This window comes from Cololabis saira, chromosome 11 (genome assembly GCF_033807715.1).
Source record: "Cololabis saira isolate AMF1-May2022 chromosome 11, fColSai1.1, whole genome shotgun sequence".
In the NCBI taxonomy this organism is placed as follows: domain Eukaryota; kingdom Metazoa; phylum Chordata; class Actinopteri; order Beloniformes; family Belonidae; genus Cololabis; species Cololabis saira.
Genome location: NC_084597.1, coordinates 44,766,155 through 44,773,762, shown reverse-complemented (window position 1 = coordinate 44,773,762; position 7,608 = coordinate 44,766,155). Strand labels below are relative to the sequence as shown.

The window sequence follows — 7,608 nt, the reverse complement described above, 5'->3', positions numbered from 1 at the left end:
TTTCTCCCTTCTGTCTTTTCTCCCTTCCTTCCTTCTTTCCTCCCTTCCTTCTTTTTTTCCCTTCCTTCCTTCCTCCCTTCCTTCTTTTTTTCCCTTCCTTCCTTCCTTCCTTCCTCCCTTCCTTCTTTTCTCCCTTCCTTCCTTCTTTCCTTCCTCCTTTTCTTTTTCTTCCTTCCTTCCTCCCTTCCTTCTTTCCTCCCTTCCGTCTTTTCTCCCTTCCTCCCTTCTTTCCTCCCTTCCGTCTTTTCTCCCTTCCTCCCTTCTTTCCTTCCTTCCGTCTTTTCTCCCTTCCTTCCTTCTTTCCTTCCTCCCTTCTTTTCTTTCTTTCTTCCTTCCTTGACCTGAAGACAGCACAAAGGTTAACAGGAACTATGGTTCCTGTGTCAGATTTTAATGTCTTAGACAGCTGATGTGGTGGTTGGCTGGCTGGTGCAAAATCTGTTAAATTGTGGTGTGTTGGTGCTACTACGCTGCTACTACACTGTTTGTTTACACTCACGAGGCTGCCAACACGGCCGCGTCCCAGAATGCACCTTGGTGACCAAGCCCTATTACAAGCATATTTAGCGCGTTGTGTTTTTTAATCGCTTAATCTATTTTTTAATCTCTAACTGTACTTTTTCTGTTTGCGAGTTTAGCCTTTATTTTGAAATCTGTGTTTGTGCAGTGGGCTTCTTGTCCTTGAGTTGTTAGGGGTGGAAAGCAACAGTCAGTCACACCTGAAGTGGACATTGATTGGCTGTCCCTGTGTTTAGCATAAACTGGTCGGCTCCCATTGTAGCTGGACAGGCGTGGGGGGGTGGGGGGTAGTAGTGGAGATGAGAATTAATAATAATAATGACATGTTAACACCCAGAGTGCTTTACAGAGATCATTATTCATTCATACACATCCTCACTGGTGGTGGTAGCTACATTTGTAGCCACAGCTGCCCTGGGGCAGACTGACAGAAGCGTGGCTGCCATATCGCGCCAAACGGCCCCTCCGACCACCACCAACATTCATACACATTCAAACACATTCACACGGGGCAAGGAATTGACAGAGATTTGAGATTTGTAAAACTCCCCGGCGGCACCATTGATAAAGGTAGATGTGTTCTTTGTGGAAAGGACTAAACAACGTGAAACATAAAAGGTCAGCAGGTTATCACTTAGCAGTAAGCATCACATGACCAGTGATTTCCCCTGTGCAGGCAGAGAATCTCCAAACTGCACTTCAAAGACGAGACATTCGAGCTCAGAGTCTGCCACAGAAACGTAAGTTTCTTACCCCAGCCTGATGATGATGATGATGATGATGATGATGCAGGTGTTTCTGTATGTTTCAGAGTTCAGAGATGTCCTTCGTCTTTCAGGCGTTGGATCGACGTGACTGCAAACGATTATGGAGATGTTGTGTTGAACATCACGCATTCTTCAGGTATCACACACACGCGCGCACACACACACACACACACACACACAAACTTACAGGAAAGCTTTAAAACTATGTTTTGTATTTTCAGGATGTCAGAGGTGAATCCTATAACACAGAAACTGAAACACAGCAGGTACCCCCCTCCCCAACACACACACACACACAAACAGTTTTTCCTTCTGATACATTACAGTCATAGTGACGACAATCGTCATAGAATAGTGGTAAAGTGGTAAAGCAGTGACGTCTCGCCATTTCAGATGAAAGACTGCAGTCCAATGATCACTCATACAGATACTCTGATCATTATTTTGTGTGCATGGACTTTGTGGCTTTGCTCCATATATATTCCTCCTGCTTCAAGAGGCTGGAAACTAGGAACAGACTGGGAAAGGAGCAGACTGAGTACCTTATTTTCCGCGCTATAAAATCCCTACATTTTCTAAAAAATCTGCACTGTGCCCTCTAATCAGTTGCACATTATGTATGAATTCTTGTTCTGCTTACTATCCAGTTTTATGTGGTACCCTGCGCTCAAAAATCTGTCAAAATGTTTTTTTTTTGTTTTTTTTTTTAACTTCTTTTTATTTCTTTTAACAAGTATAGGCAGAGAGGTATGAGTACACATATACTACGAAGTGCAAAATTAAGAGAGAAAACCACAAATAAAAAAAATTAAAAAACCAAGAATACCTCAACAAAAGAAAGTCACTTCTCACATATAGCAGATCACATCAGTTGAGGAAATATGAAATAATTGGCGACCATTTAATCGAGAAGACATCCATCTTTAAATGTATCCTTGCTGTTATGTTTTCCATGTAAAAAACCTTCTTAACCTTCTCCCTCCATTGGGTTACTGTGGGGGGCTGGGGCTTCAGCCAGGAGACCGTGATCATCTTCTGATGAGAAGAAGGACTCTCAATAGCAATCTCTGATTATCATCTAGATCTTCTGCTAATATTTCTAATATAAAATAGGATGGCTCTAAAGGTAGTTCTATATTTAGACATTTCTTAATTTCATCTTGTACGTTTTGGGCAATCAAATAGAAAGGGGGTATGATACTAACCCACAGCCCCCCCAACACTGATCTGAAGTGCGAGCAAATTTTGACGTGATAAGAGGGGTCCTAAAGAATCTCATCTAAATTTTCCACTCAAATTCCCTCCACATGGGGCTATTTGTGTGTCGCAACTTAAAGAAAAGTCTCTTGGCGCCATGGCCGAAACCGAAGAGGAAGTCGGCCATTTTGAATTAATGGTGTAATTTTGGAGCAATTTATGCCATTCCTTCGGCCGTTAATACGGCCCGAACCGTAACGTGCACCCAGATGTGTTATACATCAAAATGTGCGTCTCCATCCTGCGACAACACGCATTACTTTTTCTCTTTCAAAAGTGTTACCGTGGCGACCCTAGACGCCAAAAACGCGCCCCCCCCCTTCATCTGATTGGTCCATATTTGATAGTTCCCCAAAAGGCACCAAATTTTGCACGTAAGGCAGGGCTGGCGATAAATTTGATATTTCATGGTTTGCAGTAATGGGCGTGGCCTAACGGCTCAACAGCGCCCCCTAGAATACTTTTCTCTGCCATAACTTTTGAACGGGTTGTGATAAAGACATGTGGGTGGTGTCATCGGACTCGGTATTGAGTCCTTGACCGTAATTGGTGCAAATTAGCCCCGCCCCTTCTTCTGATTGGTCGATATTTCATAGTTCCTATTTTCTGCCATAACTTTTAACTGGTTGACATAAACAGTCGTGCGTGGTCTCATCAGACTTAGTTTTGAGTCCTTGACCGTAATTGGTGCAAATTGCACGCGCGAGGGCCTGTTCATCGCTGCTTGCAGCTTTAATTTTTTTGTATTATTTTAATATTTAAAATATTTAGTTTTAAAGTTTTGCAGAAAAGGACTGTATTGATGTATATCAAATGAAAATACTCAAAAGAATGGCTACAGCAGGTAACAATATACTTGTTCTCTGGCCGGTCGTAAACAGCTAAACGCATTTAATCAGATATTCTACAGTTAGAGTTCAGGGACTGCATACCACTTATTGGCAAATGACAAAATCTGAAACTAGCGCATCCTCCTGTGCTTAAGTTACCTCGGTAACTGTAAGACTAAGTGTAACCAGAGCTTTTGCTGAAGCCTAAAGGTTTTGTGCTTGATGCAAAATACAAAACTTCTTACTCCGAAAAAAGCTCTGTGATGAAGATTTTCTTTTCTTATATTATATATTATAATATATAATATAATATAATATTATAATATTATATATTATATTGCGGATTCTTGTATCTGAAGGAACATTCTAGGTAAAATCTGCGATTAAACTCAGTTCAGACAGTCTCAGACGGTCCACCAACTCAAATAAAAGTCTATATTTGAGTTGGTGGACATATCAAAAGGAAAAATGAGGAACGCTTCACGAATTTGCGTGTCATCCTTGCGCAGGGGCCATGCTAATCTTCTCTGTATCGTTCCAATTTTAGTATATGTGCTACCGAAGTAACACAACAGAGAGATCTCTGTGAGCCGTATTTACATACCCCGGATGTCAGACTCTAGAGTCACATGGTCGGAGCACCAGAGGGCAAAAACGGGCTTTAATGGGAGAAAAACAACTCAAAAACAAGAATTGCAACTTCATTTGCACAGATAAATACATTTAACAACTCATCCACTTCCCAAAGTGACAAGATCTGGTTCTGATCCGTCACATTTAGCCTGAGTTTTACCCTCTAAGACATGCAGTGGGCTGACGGGAGACTAGAGCAGGCTCTCTTACGTCAGGCAGTCGTGATTGGGTGGCTGCAGAGACAAAGACGGGCTGCATATGGCGTCCCTCCCCCAACAGTAAGACGAGGAATGCTGGCGTCAGTAAACCTATGAATAAAACCTGCTCAGGGTGTGAAAACTTCCGAACAACACAAACCAGAATGCTAATCAGGATTCTGCTTGGATCACAAACCTGGATGTTTGTTGCAATGCAGAACAAATCTGGATCCGGATTGAACAGGAAGACGCTCTGGGGTTCTTTTGTTCTGATTAGAGACTCTGTATTTAAATTAAGTGCATGTGCGTGATAGCGTTGCTGAAGAAAATGTTTTTCTGCTTTGATTATCTTTTGTCTTAAACTGAAATAAAAAGGAAGACGTTTTTTTTTTGTTTTTTTTTTGATGTAATGTCACTTGCCCGCCACTAGGTGTCGCTGTTTGACTGCTGTCCTGCTGCCGGCGGAGCCCAGCGCCTGAAAGAGAGAGGAATCCAGTGAATAGGTTTTAATCAAATGTAATGGGTACACTAAGATCTAGTTTGGATGTTTTCGCAGCTGTGACAATGAAGAGGGGATTTAAGAAAAGGTTAGTTATTCAGGATGCAATTTAAAACAACAAGAAGTTTATTGTCATCTGCAGCAGTAACACCAGGTTGAATTGAGCAATTAAAAACTTGTGACACGGCATGCATTTAAAAATAATATTAACACTCAAAGCAAATATAAACAAGAAGCTAAAAGGTATAGACAACAAGAAAAAAAAAATCACTAAAATCTGTATAAAAAGGGCATTTAAAAAGGTAAAGAAAGTTAAAGCTGCAAGCAGCGATGAACGGGCCCTCGCACCCTTGTGCACGTTCAAATATTGACCAATCAGATGAAGGGGTGGGGCTAATTCAGGCCAATACAGGTCAAGTACTCATTACCGAGTCCGATGACACCACCCACGAGTCTTTATATCAAACCATTCAAAAGTTATAGCAGAAAGTAGGAACTATCAAATATGGACCAATCAGATGAAGGGGGGGGGGCGCTTTTTGGCGTGTAGCGTCGCCACGGTAACGCTTTTGAAAGAGAAAAGTAATGTGCGTCGTCGCAGGATCGAGACGCACATTTTGATGTATAACACACCTGGGTGCACGTTACGGTTCGGGCCGTATTAACTGTCGAAGGAATGGCATAAATTGCGCCAAAATTACACGATTAATTCAAAATGGCCGACTTCCTGTTCGGTTTTGGCCATGGCTCCAAGAGACTTTTCTTTAAGTTGCAACATGATACAGGTGTGTAGCGATTTTCGTGCATGTACATCAAACCGTATTGTGGGGCTTGAGGCACAAAGTTTTCTAGGGGGCGCTGTTGAGCCATTAGGCCACGCCCATTAATGCAAACCATGAAATATCACATTTTTCACCAGGCCTGGCTTGCGTGCAAAATTTGGTGACTTTTGGGGCACGTAAAGGGGGAAAAAAAGGCCCTCCTTTCGTCAGAAGAAGGAAAATAAGAAGAAGAATAACAATTCCTACAGATACAATAGGGCCTTCGCACTGTCAGTGCTCTGGCCCTAATTATTTACAAAGTTGCAGGAATGTATTGACCGATGTGCAGAATGTACAAGAAATATGAAAACGTGCAGGGAATGGGAATGTGTCAACTTGCTCACAATACTCTGCATCACTTCCTAAATATAATAAAATAAAAAATGAGTCCGTGCTTGTGAGCGTTGATGTCTGTAGACTTAAGCACCTTTACACGAAAAAAAAAAACCCATGCAACAATTTAGTACTCACAGTTTCTCTGTTCTGTCACTTCTGCATTAATGGTTGTAATTGGCAACTGGGAATGTTGAAGGAGGAATGAGATGACCTCGGAAAACCGTCACACCAGCAGGAATAATCTGGGATTTCTCCTGGAAAACCTTCACAGCAGCGTCAAAAAACACAGACATATGTCCCTTAATTACTTCATTTTGCATTACAAATGTATTACCAATTAATTTAGTTTGAGTTTTTCTTTATATCATTAACACAAATTACAACATTTAAGAAATACATTGTAGCGTTGTAACTAGGGTTTCCACCTTTCAGAAATAGAAATAAGGGACGTCCCGATTTCAGCAGCGCAGGTGCCAAAAGAAAGCCCCAAAACTTCTAAACTGCATAGAAATGTGTTTATTTTATATGAAAAAACAAAATGCTTTGATTTAAAGTTTAAAGTGCTTTAATAGCATTGAACTTGCATGACTGTATAGACAGACAACCATACTAGCAACTGAAATGCTATGTATGTCCACATCAGCCCAGATGTAGAATATAGCCTACAGGTGAAGAATATGGTGTAAAAGTTAACTTATTTCAATAATTCAACTAGAATATGGTGTAAAAGTTAATTTATTTAAATAATTCAACTTAAAAGGTGAAACTAATATATTACCTAGTCTTATTACATGCAAAGCAAGATATGTTAAACCTTTGTTATAATTTTGATGATGGAATTGTTTATTGATTTCATAACATATTCTAATTTACTTATTTGTTTTTTTTTAATAAACTGTGAGCCATAATCACCAAAATCATAACAAATAAAGGCTTGAAATATCTCACTTTGAATGTAGTGGGAAATAATATATTTGTTTCACCTTTAGTTGAATTTACTACGAATGACGTTTTGCAATATATTCAAATTTTCCAACCTTCACCTGTATATTATGACATCAATAAATAAGAGCAGAATATATGTCCGTATTGTTTCAATACAGAACTTTTAATTCCCAATTCCCCATATAATAATAATAATAATAATAATAATAATAATAATAATATAGAAAGATCTGGGCACAGACGCAGCAGGTCCTGTTGTCCCGCCACAAAGATTTTGCTGGCCCTAATGTTTCATGCGTTTTATTTTGTTCATTATTGTTAAATTTAGTGTTGATGTGTGTGTGACAGACGTGTGTATGGGGCATTAATGAAAATACGGGATAAATAAAGGATAATTCCGTATTTTACAGGGTGGCAACCAGTGGCGGAGCGTGGGTCTCAGTACAGAGGGGGCTGAGCATTCTCCATGGGCCCTTATGATAGTCATTTTAACGTTCAACACCTCATCCTACCCATCAAACAACATTTATTCTCACTTTTATTGAGCTAAGCCCATAGGCCTATGCTGCAGAAAGCAGAGTAAAGTCACAAACTTGTTCAGAACACACACACACACACACACACACACACACACACACACACACACACACAGTCACGGACTGACTCAGTTCCATTGATTCAGCTTAAATACAAAAAAACATAACTGGTCTAAAATTACACAATCTATTTAGATAGATAGACACAGCGGTCTATAACATCATTTCTGAGCTCTATAACAGAGAATAGACTCTAGTCTAGTTGACA

The 7,608-nt window shown here is 40.2% G+C and overlaps 1 non-coding gene across 1 annotated transcript; it reads right to left on the bottom strand.

Moving 5' to 3' along the window:
• Positions 1-3,837: 3,837 nt before the first annotated feature.
• On the bottom strand, positions 3,838-3,943 carry LOC133455805 (U6 spliceosomal RNA). The gene has a single exon (XR_009783732.1). It is a non-coding gene; the product is annotated as a U6 spliceosomal RNA (small nuclear RNA).
• Between the last annotated feature and the right edge of the window lie 3,665 nt (positions 3,944-7,608).